General features: G+C 34.2%; 1 long non-coding RNA gene across 1 annotated transcript in view; it reads left to right on the top strand.

Moving 5' to 3' along the window:
• The first annotated feature begins 7,186 nt into the window (after positions 1–7,186).
• LOC110475296 (uncharacterized) overlaps positions 7,187–12,958 on the top strand; it is a 36,550-nt gene continuing 30,778 nt past the window's right edge. The window contains exon 1 of the long non-coding RNA XR_014955674.1: positions 7,187–7,260. This is a non-coding gene — a long non-coding RNA (uncharacterized LOC110475296). The remainder of the gene's footprint in view (positions 7,261–12,958) is intronic.

The following is a 12,958-nucleotide window of genomic DNA, read 5'->3' as shown; positions in this document are numbered from 1 at the left end:
TCCTTATTTTACTGTTACTGTTACTACCAGCAAAAAAATACAAGTGTATAGAAACATAAGGCTTAGAAAGAGAGTGAAAACACAATGTAAGGATGAACCAATACACACAGGAATCAGTCAACCCTTTCATTGATCCCAATGGGTATGGAATCAGTCCTATTCTAATTATTTTTTATTGTCAACACATTTCATCAGAGACACATAAGAGTAGTCTGTTTCTCACTGAAATCTAAGCTAGAATGAAGGGTAGATAATATAAGGCTTGGGGGATTCCAAAATCTAAAAATATTCTCTTAAATAAAACAAAGAATCTCATGGAGTTTTTGTTAGTTCTAATTCCAAGTACTTTTTCCCTCTGCCTCTACAAAAACCAAGCATCGTGTGTATATTTTCTGAAATAGTGAAGCATCTCAACATCTTTCAGGCTCTTTTTTGTTGGAGGGCATCACATTTAGCTGTCTTCATCAAAGAACTCCTACAGAGCTAAAAGACAGAGGTTGCTAGGTACCCTAAGCTGCTTTCTGACACTTTGTTGACTGTATGGGGAGGTAGCAACTGAAATCTGCCATCAAATCTAAATAATTTAAACTTATATAGCAGTGCATCAGTCTTTTGCTTCCCTTTCTACACTACAGTGAATCACTCATTCCTGCCTCTGACATCTGTGAATAATATTTTCTATCTTATTACAACTGGAAGTCACTCATACTGGGATTTGAACCATGTTTTAGCAGTGTAATGAGCCATAAATCATGAATCTGCACTAGGAAGATGAGCAAAAATACCAGGAAAAATCCTAGATATCAGTAAGTTTATAGGGTTAATATTAGAAATTATTCCCTATCAATCTATGTAAAAGATTTACAAACTTTTTTCAACTATACCTTTTTCTTGAACCATGCTGTATATAGCATACTCTGTTGTCTGCTATTAACAGAAAAACAGGTCAACAGGTATTTTTATGGACATTTAAAATAAATTTAAAGCATTTAGAAATTAAATTATACATATATTTGTCACTGTGTTTGAATATATGTATGGACACAGGAATGCACATAAAACTAATACATGCAATCATTCCTGGCACATCATGAATCTGTAACCCTTTTCATTGACAAAGGAAAACTCCTGAAAAACACCAAACTGACAGGGGAAAACACAACATTAGCGTGTGATAGAACCCAAGACAAAATTTGAATGTCATGATTTATGCAACTCTTTTCATGGTTTTAATTCAATAAGCATCCTTTACAACCCTTGATCCAATAGCTCTTCAAATTCTTACCAAATTTTATGACTAAATTAAATCTCAAACACAATGGTTTTGCAAAAACAAGCTCATGTTAGTCCTGTAAGAAATAGTATTTCTGATATTCAAAGAATGCGATCTTTCCTATAAGTAGCAGTCTTTATAATTTGTGGAGACTATATATTCATCTCTAGAACCTAAAACTTAGTGGCATTGTGTGAGAATTTTTTTTCAATTATGGTGTTTTTCAGCAATATAGAGGTTACCTGAGGACAGTTCTGCATAAAGTCAATAACAGGTTACTTCCCATAAAAATACACTAAAATAACAGTGGATAAAGGGTCCTCCTCTCAAACCTGGCGGAAGCATCTTTGTATAAAATGTAATTCTGAAGTTTCCAGGACAATTTTTCAAGAATATTCCAAGAAGGTAGAACTTTGGAGCTGTTAAATCAATCAGCACCAAGAAGAAATAATTATTTTTATATTTTTCACCTGGAACTACCTGCAGTGACTTCTCCACAGGTAGCTGACCTGGCTCAATACAGCTTCTGAGTCAGATCAGAGAATGCATCTGACACTCACAGAGATGTTGATGTTGAAACTGGCAAAGTAACCTATGACTCTTTGAATAAGAGATGCAAAGGCCACAACACTTTTATTTCCTTTGATTAACCAAATCTTTAGCCTCTTAGAAATCATAAGGTTTAATATTTTACATAATGCACTATATATAATTTTAAAGTGATTTTCCCTTGAATCATTCATTTTGTTTGGCACAGCTCAGATTCTCTATTTTCTATGTTAACAGATAACATTAAAGACACACTTTGAAAAAGGACACTGTTGGAATATGCACAAATTCATTCTTTTTACATCAATGAGATGCTTGATAGTATTTCCATTCTCTCATGATTATTGTAAAAACAGCAGACTGGATATAAATATGGTTTCAATCCTGTTGAAAGATAATGGTTTGCATACTGCTAACTGGTAGCTCTGCCCAAAATTAGATGTTTTCTGTTGTAAACAAGGTTAAACTGACAAAGAAGTTGGATTTTGTTAGAATCTTAGGGTCTTGTTACATGCATTTTAGGTCAGATACTGTTTGCTATGAGAGAACAGTGGTTTATTGTAGAGTTGTCAGTCTAAATTAAATTACGACTTTTGAGAAACTAACTTGAAAACTTAAAGCAGTCATATGATATTATGCATTACATCTTCAGCCCATTAAGGAATCCTAAAGTAAGGTAACCAAAGACAGAAAACACTGGTTCAAATTTCAAGCCACAATAAGTGTGAATATACTCTCAATTTAATAAAATATATAATGCAACTTCCTGAGGCTTAAATTTCTTACAATTGCACTTGGAATGGGCACTTGTTTTCCCATTATTGGCCACTTTAATCTGCTTATACCCTAGTTGTCTCATTTAAAGATCACTTTATAGTACTGGGTGATGTACATCTGAGGTCCATGTTCCACTATTGCCTGACGCAACACAACAGTTTACAAATTTCTGAACTTGATCTGAAAGCTGATTTAAAAATCTATACAGACAATCAGATTTCCTTGAAAATATATACACACAAGTCTGCTGTAAGGTGGCTAAAATGAAGTAAATTTAGTTTCAGGAGACAGGAAGAAAGCCAAGGCTGAAAAGTAAAGATCTAGAAGCAAATGGGCACTAGCACTGACCAAGTTTGAAACCCATCCCTCCCCAGAGAAAATTAGAAGAGGGCAAGGAAGACAGGCTTTGGAAAAGTAGAATGTTTGTGCTTTTCTTTCCAGCAGACTGCATTAAATATTCAGCAAAAGGCGGGGATCAGTTTACATTACTCTTCTTGTTTCTCATGTATCGGCTGACAGGTGCTGTAAACATACATAGACAAACATGGTCCTATTCTTGCAATGCTCCAATAACGGAGGGCAGAAATACTTTGTTTTTCCTTTAGCAGCAACATTTTGATACTTGCAGCCATAATACATTAAGATCAGGTTTGCATACACTGCAAAAATTAAAACTTTTTTTTCTCTATTATATAATAAAAGACTTAATTCTTAGACATCCAGAGCAGGGAGATGCTTTGTAGTTGATTTGAAAGTGTATTTGTGTGGTTTTATTAAGAACATATTAAATAATCATTTCAGCTAAACTCCTCCCTGGTATGTAATGACAATTAAAAATAATATAAACATCTCAGGTTAACCTCTAGGTTTTAAAGCTTAAGGAGAAGCATATACCAGTGTGAAACAACTGACCTTGGCTAAAAGATGGAAACTAGTATTTAAAACATTCACTCATTCATGTTTAAGAGATGTCATGGTAAATAAATAATGACTGTTTACACTTAGTCCTAAATGTCTTCTTTTTCCACACTATAGGCAGCTATTTGGCTGAGATGGTATCATTCACTGATCTAATCACACTGTACCTTTTTTCGCACTTGAATTGTACTTTTGGCTGTCACTTGCTCTTTTGAACAAAGGTTTATACTATTAAAGGATATCATAATAGCATATCTTTTTTTACCAAATTGATATTCAAATCAATAACGATAAGGGCAGTCTTCTCTTTGTACCTAGGAAAATGTACCATCTGCATTTGGCTTCTGATATTCTGCTGTGAGCAAAATTTAAGCATAAGGAAGTGTTTAAGACTCCCCTTAAGTTAAACTGCAATTCTAAGTATTTTATAATCTTCACAACAGTCAGAGCCAGTAAAATCGACCCTGTATATTTTTATTTCATCTCTGCTGGATCATATGATATTTAATAATTGGTTCTGGCACCTCATTGCAAATTATTATAAGTTTGAGATTCAACAGTTTTATTGAACATATGGGCAGCACAGTCTCAGAACATATATATGATACAGACTATCAAGAGGACCTTCTGTCATGTTTTGGTGAGCTTTAAAGGGTCAGGTAAATTTTGTTGGGTAGATTTGTGCTGTGTTTCCACATTCTTTGTTTTGTTTTTATTTAGTGGGCTACTTTTTTTTTCCTTGTGTTAAAACTCTTTCCTGTAAAGACTGAGTTCATCCACAATTGCATTTGTTGATATTGATGTGTGCACTATTCTGTCAGGCTTCTATGCAGTATTGAAAAGCAGTGGCTGGAATGGCCAGGAAAGACAATTGTTGGACCTTAGTGAATGACTTTCCTGTCACATGGTACCATATTGTTTCAGTATTTGGCTCAGTTAACACTACATAAAGTTGCTGGTTACAGAAAAACTCATCACATCAATAAAAATGAACATACTTGAGAAGCCTCATTATTGATAGTGTACTTGATGGAAATTTGATAACAAAATTAAAAAGATTTTTTAAGAAAACTATACATTGCAGTATATTTATATCTGGGAAAATATTGTACCTTCTTCAACATAACTTCTTAAAGCAATGCTATTTTGGTGCAGCTCTGGCTTCTGCATTCATACCTAATCTGATTTTAATCTATGAGTCTGCATCATTTGCTTTATTAGACTATACAAGAATAGAAGCAATTGTGCGTTCCCTGAATACGTAAATGTCCCATATATTTCAGTGGGAAATGTGTGTGTGAAAGTAATAATATCCAGCCATTATGTAGATTATACGCAAATAATTGCATAACAAGTTGTACTGAAAAATAAATAGAGATGGCTTGCTGACACATGTATGTGCGTGTGTGTGTATATCTTAAAAAAGAAGCCTAATTTACAAAAACTGCTTTATTTCATCTTAATTCTGCTAAAAAGCTAACCACTTTTTCACAGTATTTTCTCCTCTACTGCCTTTTCAAGGTTGTGAAGGTGAAGAATTAGAAGCTTAATCAGCATTTACATGTTTCTCATGCTTACTTTTACCAAGCCATGCTGTGTTTTTATTAATGGGGTTTTAAAATCTTTTTCTATAAATTCATTACTAGGTATGATATATGTAGGGAATATCAAAAGAAAAACACCCCATGGTTTTTGGACCATTTTGATTTTATTGGCACACATTAAATTGATTTTTACAGCTAAGGTTGGGAAATATTAGTTAAGATTATCATCTGTGAAAATAAATTTTGTGAATTCTGCTAATTAATTTGAAGAGCATTATAAAGGTTTAGGCATACCTGATTCCTTCCACAGAAGGTGTAGAAATACTAGAATTACTGGGGACCAGAATGATTGCACTTTTAGGCAGCAAAGCTCTTCCTAGAACATTAACTAGTTTTGTGATTACTTGCCTGGCATAATTTGAACCAGTAGGTGGAGTCCTTGCTAATAATAATTGCATGAACAAATCTTGTTAGTATACACGAAGGGCAAGATATTTTTCATATAATAAACTGCTAAAATCATATTTGCTTTAGGCTTCTTGTATTGGTATAATTAGCTAGAAATAGCAATAAAAGGGCAGAGATAAAATATGCATAGACCTATAGCTATCTTTCAGAAAACAGAAGAAAACACAGTTTGAAAGAGCCAAATATTCTTCAGAAGATGTCTTTTGGAAAAAATACTGAGCATAACTTGATAACTAGAAAGCTGATTGCGTTGTTGATCTGGCTTATTGCTGTTGCTATTTTGTTATTTTTAAATCAAGATAGTTTTTCAAGCACATCTCAAATTCCAAAGATTAAAAATCTTCCATGATATAGTTTCACTGAAATCCAAGGTTTTACATACCAATCGATGCATAGGACTGTCATTTTAATCTAGAAATTCCCATTTTAGAGCAGTCTATGGGTACCTGAAAAGTATCAAAAATTTTGGTAGCAAAGCTGTCTGAAAGCTTGTACTTTTGAGTACATGCCAAAAAAAAAAAAAAAAAAAAAAGAAACCTTTTAAAGCACCTAATGGCAAAGGCAATCTAAATTTATTTATCATAGGCAAATGGCCTCCCCTTTAGGTAACTGATGTCTATTCACATTTTTTTTACTCTCCAATTCAAGACCTATTACAACGTTAATGGAAAAGTTTTGCAGAGAATGAAAATGTATCACAAAAATCATGTGCAGTGATGCAAAGTACCTATAACCTCTCACAAGAAAAAAAAAAATCATATATTCTTCTGAGTTTTTTCAGTAAAAAAGTGAAACAAGCAAACAAAATTGAACATATATGTCCTATATGGATGATTGGTCTAAATTCTAGAAGACTACATATATTTATAGCCCCTTGATCCTTTTTGAAAGAAAAATCTGCCCACTTTCCTCTTTTGTTAAATGCAGGACTTCACATTGTAACTCTGGGAAATGGTTTAGCTCTGAGGACTGAAGGGGAGGATGTTAACTGAAGGCTAGCACAGTCTGAGATCTGAGGTCCAGGTAAAGGCAATATTCAATGGTCACCTTCCCTTTTTCATTTACCCAGTGACTACTTTAAAGGTCTTTCTTCTCTCACGTGCATGCCATTGTTAGGTATAGAAATCTAGTATTATGATGAGGGCATCTCCTGTAGTGATAGTAGGGCCAGATAAAAAATTAGCAAGTTCTTATGTGAAGAAGGGATCTTCACTTGCAGGTGCCTACAGTTAGAGCTGATTATTTCTTCTGACCTCTGGAAGATTCCTCATATTTTGCCTTCAAAGTTCTTGATGTACTTATTCATACCTGTCTAGGAATGGATTCATGTTTTTGTGAGGATAGCACCTAACTTCCACCAAAATGAAAGTGGCTATAAATAAGGCATTCCTTTACCCAAGTGCCTGAAAGCTATTCAACAACTAATCCTCTAAGTCTCATTATATGTACCAAAAACCGTAATCCTCACAAAGTGAAATGCATCTGCTACAGTTTTCTAAAAGACAAAATGGTGTCCCTCTTTTATATAATTGCCTTTCCTGTGAAATACAAGAAAGAAATTCCTTTTCCACCATTGCCTATGGGTGACTAATCCTACATTTCCTTTTTTTTCAAGATGGCCTACAGAATGGCTCCAGTGTAGGAGTGTCACTTTCTATCCTTTCCACTGAAGTTTTGAGAAGAGAAAACCATAAGAAAACAGTACTAAGCAAGCTGTTGGACTGCTAACTTGTGAGTTCTAATTCCTTGATTCAAGTCCTCCTTATGTATTTCAAGTTAAATCTAAACTACCATATAAAAACTTCAGCCTAGGTGTTTTTACATTAACTTTGGGAATTGTTAGAATTGCAAGGGAAAACATAAGGAGAAAAAAACACCATAAAATAGTCATAATACAGTAAAAAATTATTTCTAGTTTACATAGATGATGCATGTTCTGGTGCACAGAAAAATGGAACAAAGAAAAAAGCTTATTTTATTCTGCAAACATTTTAAGTGAAGAAGGAGACTGATGCTTTCAATCTGCTTAGACACTTTTCCCTCAATTGACATATGAGGGCCTACAATAGTGAAACGTGTTGGTCCAAAATTCATTCTTAGCTTTGCATTGTCAACTCTTGTGTACCTTTCAGATACCTCTTGGTATCTGCTCTAAAAGAACATAGAATAATTGTCATTGGTTATGCTTGATTAAGACAGAAGACTAAATCATGGTGCAAAAGAATGGATTTTCTCCTTTGTACCAAAACCAGATTTCTCAAAGAGCTGACTGAGGAAATATTGAGATTGTCTTACCACAAATCACATCTTTAGTTCTATTATCTAAATTGATGTACTTCCACTCTCATATTATTCAAGCCCATTACTGTTTTTTCCAGGTCTATTATCTTGTGGTTTATCATATGCAGAACAGCATTTATAGAGACATATTTTTACTATTTGAATCTTGAAAAACAGTTCTGTGAGTTTGCCCCTCACTGGAACAAATGGATAAACTAGATTATCCATCTTGAAAGACTGGAACCTAGCTGTGAAAGATACACTAGGACAGATACTTTCTGTTGGAAAGTAGACTTAAGTACAGTTCATTATAATTTGATTGGATTTTGTGGCCATTAAATATTTTTACAGGTTTAATATTTTTTAGCAGCCATAGACACCTAATTATAGGACATCTTACCTGAGTATCTCATTAATTTCTCAGCACTGTACAAAGACTACATATCAACATATATTTTCCATACTGTACACGTATATTTTAACATGTTAATGTTAAATTAGGAGGGGATCATAAAAACTCAGGTCAAGTTCTGAATTTTCTGAGTCAATATCTGATCATAAACAGATTTTATTTGGATGTGACTTTTAGCCTACTGTTTCAGAAATGCTGATAGCCATGAGGTTCCAAATTTAAGTCCCTAGATAATTTCCTTGCCAGCTGAGAAAAAAAAATCATTCAGAAAAAAATACATTTCACTTGATATGCCAATAAATATGGGTAGGTTTACTTTTTAGAATTTCCACAACTGTTATTTAAAGGTCATTGCACAAAGAACCTATTTAATAAGTTATCGAAAATCTACCTAAAGAATTATTCAGGAGTGACATACAAGATGCCATAACACATCAATGCAGTATCAATATTACTTTCCCAGAAATTCTTAAGATGTACGTTAACTAAAGCAGCAGCTTTCTTGGAAGAAGCCTACCTTGGCTTGCAACCATACAGAGACGCGGCCAGGCAACTCTGTCACAAAGCATCCACAGCAATTTTCTCTACTCAAAACTTGTTTCTTCAAATCTTTACCTAATCTTCTGCCTGAATATCCAAGAAGTGAGGCTGGCATTTTTTTGTTTACCACACTACAGTCGTACTTCCATTTAGAACAGGTTGTGCCATTCTTGCACAGGTGTGCATTTGAAAAAAAGAAAACTGGTTAACCCACAGAGTAATCTCATGTGAGTCCTTTACACCCTTCCCTTGCCTGTGCCAATGCTTAGCTGTCTGTATTCAGCTGTGTGTTGGACTGCTCCAGTGCTCTGTTCCACGAATCATGACAAGGTGATGACTGTCATGATACCTGGTTTGATGGCTTTGGAACAAAGAACTGTACACCAGAAACCCTCCACATGTATCATATAACATAGTAAAAGTGAATATTTTTCTGATTTTTTCCCATTCCAAAAATCAAAACAATTAGATCATAAGTACAGATTCCTTCATAAAAAAACCTACCGGTCTCATTTAGTCATTGAAATTTATTAATGAAATGGCAAGCACAGGCTGAGTGGCTTAGATCCTGCTAAAGTCTTAGGTCCATGATGCTAAGCATCATTTTCAGGAAGGAATGAAGCTTCAGTTTTGCTGTGGCTCCCAACATCACCTCAGTTTCTAGTGTGCTCCAAAGCTTTGCCAATATGCACCTGAGAGGTCTTTTCTGGTTAAACATATTCCTTAGTCCTCTACCCCTCCCCCCACTATTTATCTCTTTTTATTCCGCATGTGTCATTGCTTATGTACACACTTAACATATTTTTATTCCTCTCATTTGAAAAAAAATATTTTGAGTTCACTTGCTTTTTTGTCAGTTGTCATTCATTTTACCTTGTTTTGCTTGCTTCAGTATGTTACTTCCCCTTATATTGTGAACTATGTCATCTGTGCCAATGTACATCCCTTGATAGTGAGTATGCAGTAGACTTTACTGAGAAATAGAAAAGAGAAGTGTTAGCCACTGCTCTCACCAAGATTATATTCTCTCTTAATAGAAGCTGTTGATAGATCCTGTGAGGCTACAACACTTAGGGTGTTGACTTGTGGAATGAAATCCTCTACACACAAGCACAGCAAAATATTTTGGTGAAAAGTAATTATCAGAAATAGTGACACGAGTAAATTAGTTAACTACATTTCAGCAGGAAGCTTGAGTTACCCCTGCCCGTTCTTGTTCCAGACCCATCTAAAATCAGCAGTTCAGCTTAATGATGTCACAACATTTGCCAGGCTGTGGGCACTGAAGGGAAGACGTGAAAATACTCCCACTGAATCAGATCCTCTCCTCTCACTAAGCGCAGTTAAACAGCCCATCTGTCTCACATTGGAACTGATATCTTTGAAACATCATTCTATTATTACCACTGTGGTTCTAAAAAACTATCCTTAATTTTAGACATCATACAAGCAAGTTTTTAAATTCTCTGGATATTGTTAACCCAGATCTGAAACACTGACACTGAACAATGCTAGCAAGCTCCTCTTAGTAGGATATGGCTCAAGAACTGTGCATCACCATTTACTTACCGACGGTAACCTTTTGTGAAATACAGATATCCTAAATTTAAAAAAAAAATCACAACAAAGAATCCGACCCCTCCCTAATCTCTAATAATTTTGAAAGTGTGAATTGAAGAGGACTGAGAGACAGATGGGTCTGGATGATCAAGTTACCTGTTATAGCGGCACATCTGCCAGGGCAGTCAATCACTGTGATGTCTCTGACAGGTCGATGGAGACTGAGTACGAAAGGCTAAAGCTGCACTTGAATTTGCTCTGGTGAAAAAAAACCTGTCTGTAGCACACAGATCCTTGGAAAAAGACTTCAGTCACAATAAAAAAATCATAGTGCATTGAGCAAGCACAATTGTGAAATAGATCCATTCTTGATTTTGTTTGGGGCTTTTCTACTTCAGGAATCAATCAAAAATGGAAAAAAAAGATGGAATAATATAAATATATTTTGGTAAAATCATTTCACAACAAGGGAGATGATAAATATGAATCACCAGAATAGAAAGAAAGGTTAAGACTGTCAAGTAACAAAACTAAATAAACTGTGGCACTGGAGTAGTTTATTTTTTCTGAATCTATGATTACATTAATTTGCATTAACCATGATGTCTTTCTTCTGTGTTTTCCAGTGTATTTATTTTCAGAGCTGCTGCTCTATATGCTAAGGTTAATTGTCCTGAAAAAAGCTTACACTAGGAAGTACTGTGTACCAAGAAGGTTTTTCACAGTTACAAATAACTTTTAGATTTTTGTTACATATTGCATATGTGTTAAAATTAGTATAGTGCTAATTGGATTGCTATTTTACCACATTTGCACCAATATGATTTCTACTTCTTGGACAACAGAGCTCAGAATAGTGTAAATATAAGGCTAGAGAAAGTGCTCCAGGATACAGCAAAACCCCTTATAAGCTCCAACAGTTTTGACTCTTAGAGAAATTATGTTATTTTATTCAATGGAGGTCATACAAACTCCTAGAATAGGGAGAAAACACCAAAAGATATAATTCAAATACACTTTTTACAAATATAGTATACATTTAGTTTTCAAACATTTTCACGACTGTCATGATGAACAAGCTATTACTTGGAAGACAATAACGGAATGTCAAAAAAGCCTTTCATAGCTCTAAACTACAATAAATACCTATGGAATACTAATGTAATATGGTTTCACTTATTATTAGTCTGGCACCCATTTTTTAGTAATCTTCATCAGACTATTGCTATGATAAGTGCTTTCTCTAGAAATGTAGTTTCCTGGCACAAACACAATTCTATTTTAGAATGTTTAGTTCAAGATGTCTGAAAATAAAATTAGTCTTATTTGTGGGCTTCTAATACTCTCATCAAATATATTTGACATTTTCTGGCATGGCACAGGCCTGAACCATCACTGTTTCTGAAAGAAATATACTTGTTGATTATCAACATTGTGTAAACTGAAAAATACTATATTAATATGTATATTGTAGAAACTTAAGATGCTGAACTAGAATAAATGTGATTTAGATCAGGTTGAGGTTTTGAATTTGTGCAAAGTATAAAAGAAGCCTCACTAAAGAAAACAGCATCCACAGCTGAATTTAAGGAGCTTTGAACTAAACTAACAATATGTTAGTCTTTTATATATGTTGCCTGCACAAGAGCATTCCTAACAAATTAAATATGCTCAGTGGAACTACCACTCTTGGTAAAGATACTCACAAAGCTGCTTGCAGGTGTGCCTTTAGTTTTAGTTCTGTTAAAAGAGAGCATAATACCTCAAGAAAATCATGAGAAGAGAATATCCAGTTAGGACCATATAATACTAAGGTAGGGTGATGCTGAATATCATAAGAAAAGTTGTAAGACAAATAAATGTTTTTCCAAATGAAGCAGAAATTCATGTCTTGCTAGAAAATGGGTAATAATAACAATAAGCTTGTTGACATCCAAATGGGTTGTGTAAGATGCATCAGAAGGTGTTTTGTGGTGGAATGCCTGATGATGGAGATGGTAAATGACTTCTCATATAGAATTATTTTACGCAGAATCACACAAAATCTCTAGGTTTGAAGAGACCTTCAACATGATCAAGTCCAAACCACAGATCATCGAGTCCAATCCAGATTTTAGTTTGTTTGATGCTTCTTAAATAGGGAAAATATAATTTCTTTAATGCCTTAATAGATTTACTTTTGCAGATGGGGTCTTATAATAATGACTACCATAAAAGTATTCCATTCTTTATGTTGTCAGTTTGAGATATCTCAAACCAGAATTATATTATTTGCATGTTTTTATTTCTTTTACCCAATATATTTGATAGTCTCAGGCATGGTAAAGACCAATGTGCTTCTGGAGGCACTGTATTTTGTAATTTAAAAATTACCTAAGCTGCATAAGGCAAGAAATATTTTTTTGTACAAAAAGTCTTGGAAAAAAGGCTAATATCATAATAAGTTTGCTGTATCAAATGAAATGAATTGTAAAAGAGATCCTGATATAGATTGCATAGCAGGTCTAGGCCTAATCTGCTCACCTTCTGAACAAAAAATATTTGCTGAGATTGTTGGACCAACTGATTTCATATGCTTAATGTATATGTAAAATTGTAACACAAAATAATTATACCTATGCATTTTGCACTCAGGCA

Source organism: Lonchura striata, chromosome 5, assembly GCF_050655825.1.
Source record: "Lonchura striata isolate lonStrDom1 chromosome 5, ASM5065582v1, whole genome shotgun sequence".
NCBI classification, from domain to species: domain Eukaryota; kingdom Metazoa; phylum Chordata; class Aves; order Passeriformes; family Estrildidae; genus Lonchura; species Lonchura striata.
Note: the sequence above shows the minus strand (reverse complement) of the source record. Positions and strands in the feature narration are given on the sequence as shown.